Source organism: Hordeum vulgare, chromosome 3H, assembly GCF_904849725.1.
Source record: "Hordeum vulgare subsp. vulgare chromosome 3H, MorexV3_pseudomolecules_assembly, whole genome shotgun sequence".
Classification (NCBI taxonomy): Eukaryota; Viridiplantae; Streptophyta; class Magnoliopsida; order Poales; family Poaceae; genus Hordeum; species Hordeum vulgare.
Genome location: NC_058520.1, coordinates 532,877,190 through 532,891,626, shown reverse-complemented (window position 1 = coordinate 532,891,626; position 14,437 = coordinate 532,877,190). Strand labels below are relative to the sequence as shown.

Below are 14,437 nucleotides of genomic sequence, written 5' to 3'. Positions count from 1 at the left end.
TCAGTACGCGCTGACCGGCTTCAAGCTCAGATTCGGCATATCATTGAGCTTCTCGAGAAGCATCGAGATCTTTTTGGATTTGGCCTATTGATTCACCCGATATAGGAAATTTCTTGGCTATTAATATATATTTTAAGCAAATTCAGCATACTGCAAATCAACTCCCTTACCATGGGCTTCTCTTATAAATTTCTTCACATCTTACAACTCGGTCCTACTCGTTTTCCTGTTTCAAAGCCTGCAGATTGAAAAAGTACATGTTGTCCACCCTTAATTCAGCTGTGCCGACCAAATTAAGGCTCGGCCGCTAGTGGGTCTGAACTTTTGTTCGGATATTGTAAAATTGATAACTTACGTGCACGTGGGCAGACACTTGCCCGACCACTTCTTTAAGGCCATCTCGCGCGGCTCCGAGGTACGCATTGGCCGAATTAAGAGCATTAAACTCTTGTTTGGAAAATACAGGATGACGTGGAGCCTCCTTCTACTGCCGATGATTCAAGGCACTCTCGTATTTGGAGTTCATTAGCGACAGTCCGTCCGAACACTCTCGGATCAGACCTGTGTTCGTTACTCCGGCGCGTGATACGTCTCCAACGTATCTATATTTTCTGATTGTTCCATGCTATTATATTATCTGTTTTGGATGTTTTATATGCATTAATATGTTGTTTTATATTATTTCTGGGACTCACCTATTAATCTAGAGCCTAGTGCAAGTTTATGTTTTTTCCACGTTTTTGAGTTTTGCAGATAAGGAATATTAAGTGGAGTCCAAATGGAACAAAATCTCCAGAAATATTAAGTGGAGTCCAAGTGGAGGGGGCAAGGCACTTGCCGGGAGGTCACGGGCCTGCAGGGCGCACCCTAGGGGTGGTCGCACCCTTGGCTTGTGGGTCCCCTGCAGGTCTCCTAACCCTATTTCTTGGCTTATAAATTCCCAAATAATCCTGTATCGCCAAAAAAAGGAGCGCAAATACTTTTCCGTCGTCGGGAGCCTCTGTTTCCGAGAGATCCAATCCGGGAGCCTTTTGCTGTAATCTGCAAGAGAGGGCACTGATCATGGAGGGCATCTAGATCAACTCCATTGCCCCTCCGATGACTCATGATTAGTTCACCACAGACCTATGGGTCCATAGCTAGTAGCTAGATGGCTTGTTCTCTCTCTTTGATCTTCAATACCATGTTCTTCATGATCTTCATGGAGATCTATCCAATGTAATACTCTTTTGCGGTGTGTTTGTCAAGATCCAACGAATTTTGAGTTTACGTTCAGATTATTTATGAATACTATTTGAGTCTTTTCTGAATTCTTATATGCATGATTTCATATCTTTGCAAGTCTCTTCGAGTTATTGGTTTCGTTTGGCCAACTAGATTGGTCATTCTTGCAATGGGAGAAGTGCTTAGTTTTGGGTTCAATCTTACGGTGTCCTCACCCAGTGACAAAGTAGGGGTAGCGAGGCACATCTTGTATTGTTGCCATCGGGGATAAAAGGATGGGTTTTCATCATATTTCTTGAGTTTATCCCACTACATCATGTCATATTACTTAATGCGTTACTCTGTTCTTCATGAACTTAATACTCAAGATGCAGGCAGGAGTCGGTCGATGTGTGGAGTAATAGTAGTAGATGTAGAACCGTTTCGGTCTACTTGATACGGACGTGATGCCTATATGCACAATCATTGCCTTAGGTATTTTCATAATTATTCGCTTTCCTATCAATTGCTCGACAATAATTTGTTCACCCACCGTATTATTTTCCTTTATGAGAGAAGCCTCAAGTGAAACCTATGGCCCCGAGGTCTATTTTCCATATTATATTTTCAGATCTATAAACCAAAATACCAAAAATACTTTGCTGCAATTTATTTACTTTTGTTTCCACAATCTTTTATATCTATCTCTATCACATCTCATCCTTGCAAATAACTGTGAAGGGATTGACAACCCCTTTATAGCGTTGGGTGCAAGTGTTTGATTATTTGTGTAGGTACTACTATTGGAGCCTTGCTTGTTCCTCCTACTGGATTGATACCTTGGTTCTCAATAAACTGAGGGAAATACTTATCTACTTTGTTGCATCACCCTTTCCTCTTCAAGGGAAAACCAACGCAAACTCAAGAGGTAGCAAGAAGGATTTATGGCGCCGTTGCCGGCGAGGATACATAGAAAGATCACGCCTACCAAGTACCCATCACAAATTCACCTATTGCATTTACTTTATTTGCCTTTTGCCTCTCGTTTTCCTCTCCCCCACTTCTAAAATGATTTCTAGACAATACCAAAAAGATTTTCCTTTTTATTCGCCCTTTTTCCATTCGTCTTTTCCTTTTCTTGCTTGTGTGCTAGATTGCTTGCTTTGTCACAATGGCTCAAGAGAATACCAAGTTATGTGATTTTTACACTACTACTAATAATTATTTTATTCATACTCCGATTGCTCCTGCCACTAGTGTGGAATCTTGTGAAATTAATGCCGCGTTGCTCAATCTTGTTATGAAAGAATAATTTCCCGGCCTTCCTAGTGAAGATGCCGCATCCCATCTAAATACTTTCGTTGAGTTGTGTGTTATGAAAAATAATAAAGATGTGGATAATGAAATGTTAAATGAAACCTATTTCCTTTCTCACTACGAGATCGTTCCAAAACTTGGTTTTCATCTTAACCTAAAAATAGTATTGATTCATGGAATAAGTCTAAAGATGTTTTTATTTCCTAGTACTTTCCGCCCGCCAAGATTATCTTCCTTAGGAACGATATAATGAATTTTAAGCAACTTGATCATGAGCATGTTGCACAATCTTGGGAGAGGATGAACCTAATTAATAGGAATTACCCCACGCATGGTTTGGGTTTATGGATGATTATACAATTTTTTATGCGGGATTGAATTTTCCTTCTAGAAATCTTTTAGATTCCGCCGCGGGTGGTACCTTTATGGAAATCATATTAGGAGAAGCTACTAAACTCATAGATAATATTATGGCAAATTATTCTCAGTGGCATACAGAAAGATCTCCTACTAGTAAAAAGTGCACGCTATTAAAGAAATAAACACTTTGAGTGGAAAGATGGATGAATTAATGAATTTTTTTTCTAGTAAGAGTGCTCCTATTGATCCCAATGATATGCCTTTGTCTTATTTGATTGGAAATAATAGTGAATCTATGGATGTGAATTTTGTTTGTAGGAACAATTTTGGCAATAACGCGTATAAAGGTAAATTCAATCATAGGTAGTTTCGTAGTAATTCCTCTGTTAATTATGGTAATTCCTACAAAAATTCTTACGGAAATTATAATAAGATGCCCTCTAATCTTGAGAATAATATTAAAGAATTCATTAGCTCTCAAAAAGGTTTCAATGCTATGATTGAAGAAAAATTACTCAAGATTGATGATTTCGCTAGGAACGTTGATAGAATTTCTCTTGAGATAGATTCTTCGAAAATTAGATCTATTCCACCCAAGCATGATATTAATGAGTCTTTAAAAGCTATGATAATTTCTATTGATGAGTGTAAGCAAAGAACCGCTAGAATACGTGCTAAGCATGAATGGCTTGAAAAAGTGCTAAGCATGAATGGATTGATAATATTGATGAAGATCTTTAAGTGATCGGTGTGACACCTATGGAATCTTTGTTTTCTAGTATAAATCTTGAAAAATATGGGACTGGAGATGACTTGACTTTAGTTAAAAGGCGTCCTAATGATTCGGAGTTTTTAGATCTTAATGATAAGATTGATAAAAGTGGGATGGAAGAGGTGAAAACTTTAAATAGCAATGAGCCCACTCTTTAGGATTTCAAGGATTTTAATTATGATAGTTGCTCTTTTATAGATTGTGTTTCCTTGTTGCAATCCATGTTGAATTCTCCACATGCTTATAGTCAAAATAAAGCTTTTACTAAACATATTGTGGATGCCATGATGAATTTTTTTGAAGAAAAACTTGAGTTGGAAGTCTCTATACCTAGAAAGCTTTATGATGAGTGGGAACCTACTATCAAAATTGAAATGAAACATTATGATTGCCATGCTTTGAGTGATTTGGGTGCTAGCGTTTCCACGATTCCAAAAACATTACGTGATGTGCTAGCATTCAGTGAATTTGGTGATTGCTCCTTAAATATGCATCCAGCGGATTCTACAATTCAGAAACCTACGGGAAGGATTTATGATGTTCTTATTGTTGCAAATAGGAATTATGTGACCGTAGATTTCATTTTCTTGATATAGATTGCAATCCTACAGGTCCTATTATTGTTGGTAGACCTTTCCTTAGAACGATTGGTGCAATTACTGATATTAAAGAAGGTAATATTATATTCCAATTTCCACTAAGGAAAGGCATGGAGCACTTTCCTAGAAAGAAAATAAGATTACCTTATGAATCTATTATGAGAGCTACCTATGGATCTATTGCATTATGCCTAGCTAGGGGCGTTAAACAATAGCGCTTGTTGGGAGGCAACCCAAATTTTTTTGTTTTAATTTTGTTTTTGCTTATTTTTTGTGAGATTCACATATGATTACTTCTATACTAATTGTATTTTCTTGTTTTAGTTATTGTTTGAGCCAAGTAAAACCTTTGGGATGGTCTACGGTGTTTGCAAGTTGATTCTGCTGAAAAACACAAACTTTCGCACTCAGTTCATGAATTTTGTAAATTCACTGCAACGTGCTTTTGATCTGAATTTTTTACAGAATATTGGCTTAACAATTTCCCACATCTTCCTAAATTTTACGAATTTTCAGAGTTACAGAATTATTTGAAGTAAACAGATTGCTAAAGACTATTCTTTTTTTGACAGATTCTGTTTTCTCTGTGTTGTTTGCTTATTTTGATGAATCTATGGGTTGTATAGGGGGTATGAACCATGGATAAGTTGGAATATAGTAAATATTACATAAATATAAATAAAGAATGAGTTCACAACAGTACTTAAAGTGGTGATCTATTTTTCTTATACTAACGAATCTCATGAGTTTTCTGTTGAGTTCTGTGTAGTGATGCTTTCAAGATTTGGGTAAAGATTTGATGGACTATGGAATAAGGAGTGGCAAGAGCCTAAGCCCGGGGATTCCCAAGGCACCCCAAGCCATATTCAAGTATACCAAAGGGCCTAAGCCTGGGGATGCCCCAGAAGGCATCCCCTCTTTTGTCTTCAATCCATCGGTAAATTTATTTGAGGCTATATTTTTATTCACCACATGATATGTGTTTTGCTTGGAGCGTCTTGTATGATATGAGTCTTTACTATTTATTTTGACACAATCATCCTGGCTACACACATATCTTGAGATAGACATATTTTTATTCACCACATGATATGTATTTTGCTTGAAGCGTCTTGTATGATATGAGTCTCTACTATTTATTTTGACACAATCATCCCGGTTGTACACATCTCCTGAGAGAGAGAGACACGCTGAATCATGAATTTATTAAAATATTGTCTGTGCTTCACTTATATCTTTTGATCTAAGCAATGTTGCTCTAGTACTTCACTTATATCTTTTAGAGCACGTCGGTGTTGTGTTTTATAGAAATTATTAAACTCTCGTACCTCACTTATATTATTTTGGGAGTTCTTTAAACAACGTGGTAATTGGTATAGGTTATGAATTTAGTCCTAATATAACAGGCATCCAAGAGGGATACAATAAAAAGTTTCATATTAAGTGCATTGAATATGATGAAAAGTTTGATTCCTTGCATATAGTTTTGAGATGTGAAGATGGTAATATGAGAGTCATGCTAGTAAGTAATTGTGAATTAGAATAAATACTTGTGTTAAAGCTTGTGATTCCCGTAGCATGCACGTATGGTGAACCGTTATGTGATGAAGTCGGAGCATGATTTTTTTAATGATTGTCAACCTTTGTGTGGAGGTCGGTATCGCGCGATGGTTAACTCCTACCAACCCTCCCCCTAGGAGCATGCGTCTAATATTTTGCTTCGATAACTAATAGGCTTTCACAATAAGTATGTGAGTTATTTATGACTAATGTTGAGTTCATGGATTAGACACACTCTCACCCTTCCACCTTTGGTAGCCTCTCTAGTACCGCACAAATTTTGCCGATACATTAAACCCACCTTCCTCAAAATAACCACCATATATTTTCCTCAAAACATCCACCATATCTACCTATTATGGCATTTTCATAGCCATTCCGAGATATATTGCCATGCAACACCATCGTCTAGTTTTTATGAGACGCACCATCACTTTCATATTTCTTATAGAGTCATACTTTGTTCTAGATATCTAGTTGTAATATTTGAGTTGTAAGTAAATAAAAGTTTGATGATTCGCATAATTAGAGCATTGTCCCTTGTGAGAAAAGGATGATGGAAGCTATGATTCCCTTACAAGTTGGGATGAGTCTCCGGCCTTTACAAGAAATAAAAGAGGCCAATGAAGCCCATAAAAAATAAAAGAGGCCAAAGAAGCCCATTCAATAAAAAGAGAAAAAAATGAGAGAAAGAGAGAAGCGACAATATTACTATATTTTTCCACACTTGTGGTTCAAAATAGCATCATGTTCTTCATAGAGAGTCTCCTATTTTGTCACTTTCATATAACTAGTGGGATTACATCTTTTCCACAACCACTTAGTTTTATTTTTGAGCTTTCATACACTTATAGGTCTAGTGCATTTGTTGCATGGCAATCCCTACTCACTCACATTGATATCTATTGATGGGCATATCCATAGCCCGTTGATATGCCTAGTTGATGTGAGACTACCTTCTTCCTTTCTTTTTGCAACCTCCACCACACTGTATTCCACCTGTAGTGCTATATCCATGGCTCAGGCTCATGTATTGCGTGAGAGTTGAAAATGTTTGAGAACATAAAAAGTGCGAAACAATTGCTTGATTTTCATCGAGGTTGTGCATGATTTAGATACGTTGTGTGGTGAAGATGGAGCATAGCCAGATGAGATGATTTTGTAGGGATAACTTTCTAAGACCATGCATTATTAGTATGCTTGAAATATTATTGTTTTTATGTCAATATGAGACTTTTGTTTTGAGTCTTATGGATCTGAATATTCATGCCACAATAGAGAATATTACATGGATAAATATGTTAGGTAGCATTCCACATCAAAACTTTTGTTTTTATCATTTACCTACTCAAGGAAGAGCAGGAATTAAGCTTGGGGATGTTGATACGTCTCCAATGTATCTATAATTTTTGGTTGTTCCATGCAAATATATTATCTGTTTTGGATGTTTTATATGCATTAATATCTTGTTTTACATTATTTTTGGGACTAACCTATTAATCTAGAGCCTAGAGCAAGTTTATGTTTTTTTCATGTTTTTGAGTTTTGCGGATAAGGAATATTAAACGGAGTCCAAACGAAACAAAATCTTTGGAAAGATTTTTCTTGGACTAGAAGACAACTAGGAGACTTGGAGTAGGGGGCAAGGCACTTGCCGGGAGGCTACAAGTGTGCATGGCGTGCCCTAGGGGGGTGGCTGCGCCCCCTGGCTTGTGGGTCCCCTGCAAGTCTCCTAAAACTATTTCTTGGCCTATGAATTCCCAAATATTCCCGTATCACCAAAAAGAGGAGTGCAAATACTTTTCCGCCGCAGGGAGCCTCTGTTTCCGAGAGATCCAATCTGGGAGCCTTTTTCGGTAATCTGTCGGAGAGGGAATTGATCACGGAGGGCATCTACAACAACTCCATTGCCCCTCCGATGAAGCGTGATTAGTTCACCACAGACCTACGGGTCCATAGCTAGTAGCTAGATGGCTTCTTCTCTCTCTTTGATCTTCAATACCATGTTCTTCATGATCTTCATGGAGATCTATCTTATGTAATACTCTTTTGCGGTGTGTTTGTCGAGATCCGATGAATTGTGAGTTTATGTTCAGATTATCTATGAATATTATTTGAGTCTTTTCTGAATTCTTATATGCATGATTTCATATCTTTGCAAGTCTCTTCGAGTTACTGGTTTGCTTTGGCCAACTAGATTGGTAATTCTTGCAATGGGAGAAGTGCTTAGTTTTGGGTTCAATCTTGCAGTGTCCTCACCCAGTGACAAAGTAGGGCTAGTGTTGGGGATGTTATCCCGTTATCAGACCCGCCCTAGGGAGCCGAGTTAGGATAATGGCGGCTCAGTATCCATGTTCAAGATGGGCCGTGACCTGTGAAGTGGAAGACGCAAGACGTACGCTGTGAGAGCCGGTTGGCCCAAGACCTAAAGAAGGCGACTTACGACCCATATGGGGAAGGAGTCGCCTGGAGTTTCCTTGCGTAAGGGACAAGGCGAGTTAGAGACGTACCGGCTCACGAACTATAATGTGATCCAGACTCTTGTAAACCTAGAGCCTCGACCTGTATATAAAGGCGAGTCTCTAGGGTTGATAGGGATAAGTTAACATCAATCGAGAGATAGGTGAGGCGAATCCTCACCCTTGTAATCGATTTCCGCAGCACTATACATATAGCAGGACGTAGGCATTTACTTCAAACTGAGGGGCCAAACCTGGGTAAACTTGTCTCCCGTTTCCCGAACAACCCCTTTGAGTCGTCACATAGTTGCGATGGATTCACCACTAAGTCCTTTCACGAGGACATCCGCCATGACAAAACCACGACAGTTGGTGCCCACCGTGGGGCCTGCGCACGGTGGAGTTGAGTTCTCGAAGGGGCCCTTCCAGGGTTCGGGAGCGACGTGGTCGGTCTCATGACTAAGAGTCGCCGCGGAATGTACTACATCGACAATTCGAGTTGGGATCCCGAGGCCGGTTCAATCGAATCAGGATACCGGGTCCCCTTCGGCAAGATCCATCTCTTCATTGGCAAGATCGGACCACCGGTTCCCGAGACGAACATCTGCACCGACATCGTCGAGCCGGATCGGCTCGCCCAACCCGCCACGTCTCGGATTGGACAGCGTCGCATCTTCATCGGGTTCACGCAAGGGGCTAGCCTTCCGGATAAGCCGGAAGCTGGTGGAGATACCCATGTCAATTCTGATGGCGAGTCATCGATCGGAGATACTAACTCAATCTGCCCTCTCTACGAGGGAAAGCTGGGCGGTTTTCCTGAGGCAGCGATCTCTGAAGGGCCGCAGGAACCACCCCGGCAAGTCGCCACCTATACGGCAGGAGCCACGACGGCTCAGGACCAACCGAACGTGGACCCGCTGATGGGGCTAGCGGGTCAGGGAAGACCCCTATTCAAGCCATGTCAGATGTGATGGATGAGATGTCAAAACTCATGGCAGTAGTTGTGACGGCAGTAACAAAGCGGAAGTTAATGCTGAATTGACTAAAATTCGCGAAGAGATGGCTCATATCGAGCGCAAGATTTACGCGGCGAAGACCCATATGGCGGATCAACAAGTTCAAATCGACAAGGAGACACAGCGTTTGAATGTGGAAGCATGGCGGCTCGAGCGCCAACGAGTTTTTCTAGAACACAAGAAGATCGGGGGACTTGAGGGCCAAAGCAGGAGGCCCACAGGGGGCCCACAAGCCCTGTAGCCGCGACCAGGGGGCCCGCGGCTACCAGGCTTGTGCCCCCCTGGAGCTCCCCTGCCCTAGCTCTTTTGCCTATATATTCCCTAAAATCCCAGAAAAAAATAAGGGCGTCCACGAAACCACTTTTCCGCCGCCGCAAGCTTCCATTTCTGCGAGATCTCATCTGGAGACCCTTCCCAGTGCCCTGTCGGAGGGGACTTTGGAGCTGGAGGGCTTCTACATGAACATCATTGCCTCTCCAATGACTCGTGAGTAGTCTACTTCAGAACTACGGGTCCGTAGTTAGTAGCTAGATGGCTTCTTCTCTCTCTTGGATATTCAATACAAAGTTCTCCATGATCTTCATGGAGATCTATTCGATCTAATCCTCTTTGGCGGTGTGTTTGTCGAGATCTGAGGAATTGTGGATTTGTGATCAGATTATCTATGAATTATATTTGAGTCTTTGCTGATTTCTTATATGCTTGATTTGATATCCTTGTAAGTCTCTCCGAGTCTTGGGTTTTGTTTGGGCAACTAGATCTATGATTCTTGCAATGGGAGAAGTGCTTGGTTTTGGGTTCATACCGTGCGGTGACCTTTCCCAGTGACAGAAGGGGCAGCAAGGCACGCATCGTGTTGTTGCCATCAAGGGTAACAAGATGGGCTTTCATCATAGATTTGAGATTGTCCATCTACATCATGTCATCTTGCTTAAGGTGTTACTCTGTGCTTATGAACTCAATACACTAGATGCATGTTGGATAGCGGTTGATGTGTGGAGTAATAGTAGTAGATGCAGAAAGTATCGGTCTACTTTTTTTGGACGTGATGCCTATGTGTATGATCATTGCCATAGATAACGTCATGACTTTGCGCGGTTCTATCAATTGCTCGACAGTAATTCGTTCACCCACCGTCTACTTCCTTTAATGAGAGAAGCCACTAGTGAACACTATGGCCCCGGGGTCTACTCACAATTATCATCTCCGCTTTTACTTTTACTTTGCTTTGTTTACCTTTTGCTTTCAGTTCTTACTTTGCAAACAATCTATAAGGGATTGACAACCCCTTCATAGTGTTGGGTGCAAGCTCTTTGCGTTTGTGCAGGTACTTGTGACTTAACGCGACCCTCCTACTGGATTGATACCTTGGTTCTCAAACTGAGGGAAATACTTACCGCCGCGGTGCTACATCACCATTTCCTTTTCAAGGGAACACCAACCCAAGGCTCCAAGGCCGCAGGGGAGTCCTTTGCATACTTGCCAAGGAAATCCCTATAGGCGTAGCCAGCAACAGAAGGATTTCTGGCGCCGTTGCCAGGGAGAGATCAAGTCAAGATCTATCCAAGTAAGTGCCACAAACTCATCTCTTGCATTTACTTTGTTTGCCAGTTGTCTCTCGTTTTCCTCTCCCCCACTTCACCTATTTTACTTTTTTGTTTGCCTTTTATTTCGCCCTTTTCTCTCGCTTTCTTTCTGTTCGCTTGTGTGCCATGTGCCTTCAATGTGCTTGCATCTTCGCTTGCTGAAAATCTAGTGATATGGATCCTAATCGACTTCCTAATCTCTTTAAGAGATCCAATTATGTTGATCCAATTGGTAGTGAGTCGAGTGCACTTGACTATCTTTATGGAGTTCTGCTAGAGATGCGTGAATCTGAAATTTTTTAGGAAGATTCACGAGGGCTCCTTGGATAAAAAGCATGATTGCAATGGTTTCACTATAAATTCTTTTAGTGACAATGATGCTAAAAATATGCAAAACCCTAAGCTTGGGGATGCTAGTTTTGCTATGTCCACTACTGGTTGCAATGATCATGATTGGGGTGATGATTTTTCTTATGATCTTGAAAATTTGTTTAAGCCTCATGATGAATATGATATTTGCAATATTATTGAAAGTGGGATTGGAGAAGTCATGACTTTATTTGATGATAATCCCACTATTTTTGAAGAGCGTCAACTTTGCATGCATGTGGATCATGAAAACAATATCCTATGTGATAGCTATATTGTTGAATTTGATTATGATCCCACATGTAATTGCTATGAGAGAGGAAAATATTTTGGTAGGAACTTTCATGTTACCAAATTACCTCTCGTTATGTTGAGATTGCTATTGTCTCTTTCTTCTTCCTTGCATGTCGCAACTATTGGTTGTCTTGCTAGTTTGTTTTCCTATAAAATGCCTATGCATAGGAAGTATGTTAGACTTATATGTGATTTTCACATGCTTTATGATGCTCTCGTTGTGCTTCAACTCTTGTCTTTTGTGTGAGCATCATTGATGCCTAGCTAAGGGCATTAAACAATAGTGCTTGTTGGGAGGCAACCCAACGAATCTATCCTTTTTCTTTCTGTTTTGTGTTTTCCACACTTTCATAATTCTGTTATGATTGTGCTTTTTGTGTTTCTTTTGCATTTGTGCCAAGTGAAACCGTTATGATTAGCCTTTGGGATGATCGTTTGATCATGCTGGAAAAGACAGAAACTTTCTGCTCACGAAAAGAATTTTCATTTTTTTTCTATGAGAGGTTTTGAGTGGATTCTTTTTGCTGCTGATTGCTATGAAATTCATCAGACTGTCGTAATTGTTCAGAATTTTTGAAGTACCAGAAGTATACGAAGTATACAGATTGCTACAGACTGGTCTGCTGTTAAAAGATTCTGTTTTTGTTGAGTTGGTTTCTTATTTTGATGAAACTATGGATAGTATCGGGGGGTATTAGCCATGGAAGATTGAAAATACAGTAACCCAACATCAACATAAGTAGAATTTAAGTTTGCTACAGTACCTATGGAAGTGGTGATTTGCTTTCTTATACTAATGATATCACGAGTTTCTGTTTAAGTTTCGTGTTGTGAAGTTTTCAAGTTTTGGGTGAAGTTCTTATAAACAAAGAGATAAAGAGTGGCAAGATCTCAACCTTGGGGATGCCCAAGGCACCCCAAGTTGATTCAAGGATGCCGAAAAAGCCTAAGCTTGGGAATGCCCCGGGAAGGCATCCCCTCTTTCGTCTTCAAACCATCGGTAACGTTACTTGGGGCTATATTTTTGTTCACCACATGTTATGTGTTTTTCTTGGAGCGTCTTGTATCGTAGGAGTCTTTTATTTTTGTTGTGTCACAATCTTCCTTGCTGCACACCTAGAGAGAGAGAGACATGCACTCACCATGATTTTGTCGAGCTTCACTTATATCCTTTGGTTAGGCAACTCAGCTCCCATGTGTTTCACTTATATCTTTTGAGCTAGTTGGTTTTGCTCTATGTGCTTCACTTCTATCTTTTGGAGCACGGAAGTGCGTGGCGTGGTAGTTGATCTATGCTATAAAAGTAGTCTCAAAAGGGGTAGTTATCCAAAGGGATATGAAAACTTCCACCTTCATGTGCATTGAGTAGTTAGAGAAGTTTGATTCATCTAAATTAGTTTTGAGTTGTGGTTGTGGTAATATTGAAGTTATACTAGTAAGGCGTTGTGGATCTAGAAATACTTGTGTTGAAGTTAGTGATTCCCGTAGCATGCACGTATGGTGAACCGCTATGTGATGAAGTCTGAGCATGATTAGTTTATTGATTGTCATCCTTTGTGTAGCGGTCAGGATCGCGCGATGGTTTATACCTACCAACCCTTCCCCTAGGAGTATGAGTTGAATGCTTTGTTTCGATTACTACTAAAACTTTTGCAACAAGTATATGAGTTCTTCATGACTAATGTTGAATCCATGGTTTAGATGCACTTTCACCTTCCACCATCACTATCTTCTTTAGTGCCGTGCAACTTTCGCCGGTGCTTTCTAAAAAAACCACCATTAGCCTCCCTCAAAACAGCCACCATACCTACCTACTATGGCTTTTTCAAAGCCATTGCGAGAGATATTTCCATGCAACTACCACCATGACATGTGCCACAACTTCTACATTGCCATTGCATGATCATAAGATAGCTAGCATGATGTTTCCATTGATGTCTATGCCATGCTAGATCATTGTCACGGTACACCATCGAAGGCATTCCATATAGAGTCATCATTGCTCTAAGTTTGAGTTGTAAGTGTGATGATCATCATTGATGGAGCATTGTCCCATGTGAGGAAATAAAAGAGGCCAGCGAAGCCCATTTACAAAAAAAGTGGCCAAAGATGCCCACCAAAATATAAAAATAAAAAAAGAGGCCAAAGAGCCCACCAAAAAAATGAGAGAAAAAGAGAGAAAGGACAATGCTACTATCTTTCCACACTTGCGCTTATTAAGCACCATGATCTTCATGATTGAGAGTCTCTCGTTTTGTCACCATCACATAGCTAGTGGGAAATTTTCATTATATAACTTGGCTTGTATATTCCAATGATGGGCTTTCTCAAAATTGCCTTAGGTCTTCGTGAGCAAGCAAGTTGGATGCACACCCACTAGTTTTCTTTAAGAGCTTTCACATACTCTTAGCTCTAGCGCATCATTTGTATGGCAATCCCTACTCATTCACATTGATATCTATTGATGAGCATCTCCATAGCTCATTGATATGCCTAGTCAATGTGACCATCTTCTCCTTGTTTGCCTTTCAACCTCCACCACAGTCCATTCCACTTATAGTCCTAAAACCATGGCTCACGCTCATGTATTGCGTGAGAGTTGAAAAAGTTTGAGAAAGTAAAGGTGTGAAAACAATTACTTGGCTAATACCGAGGTTGTGCATGATTTAAATTCGTTGTGCAAGGATGATAGAGCATAGCCAGACTATATGATTTTGTAGGGATAGCTTTCTTTTGGCCTTGTTATTTTGGAAGTTCATGATTACCTTGCTAGTTTGCTTGAAGTATTATTGTCTCCACATCAATAGTAAACTACTGTTTTGAATCTAACGGATCTGAACATTCATGTCACATAAGAGGAGTTACAAAGGACATCTATGCTAGGTAGCATGAAAGCATCAAA

At 40.2% G+C, this 14,437-nt stretch overlaps 1 pseudogene; it reads right to left on the bottom strand.

Annotated features, from left to right (window-relative positions):
* Positions 1-214: 214 nt before the first annotated feature.
* Positions 215-14,437, bottom strand: part of LOC123441986 — a 63,795-nt pseudogene continuing 49,572 nt past the window's right edge.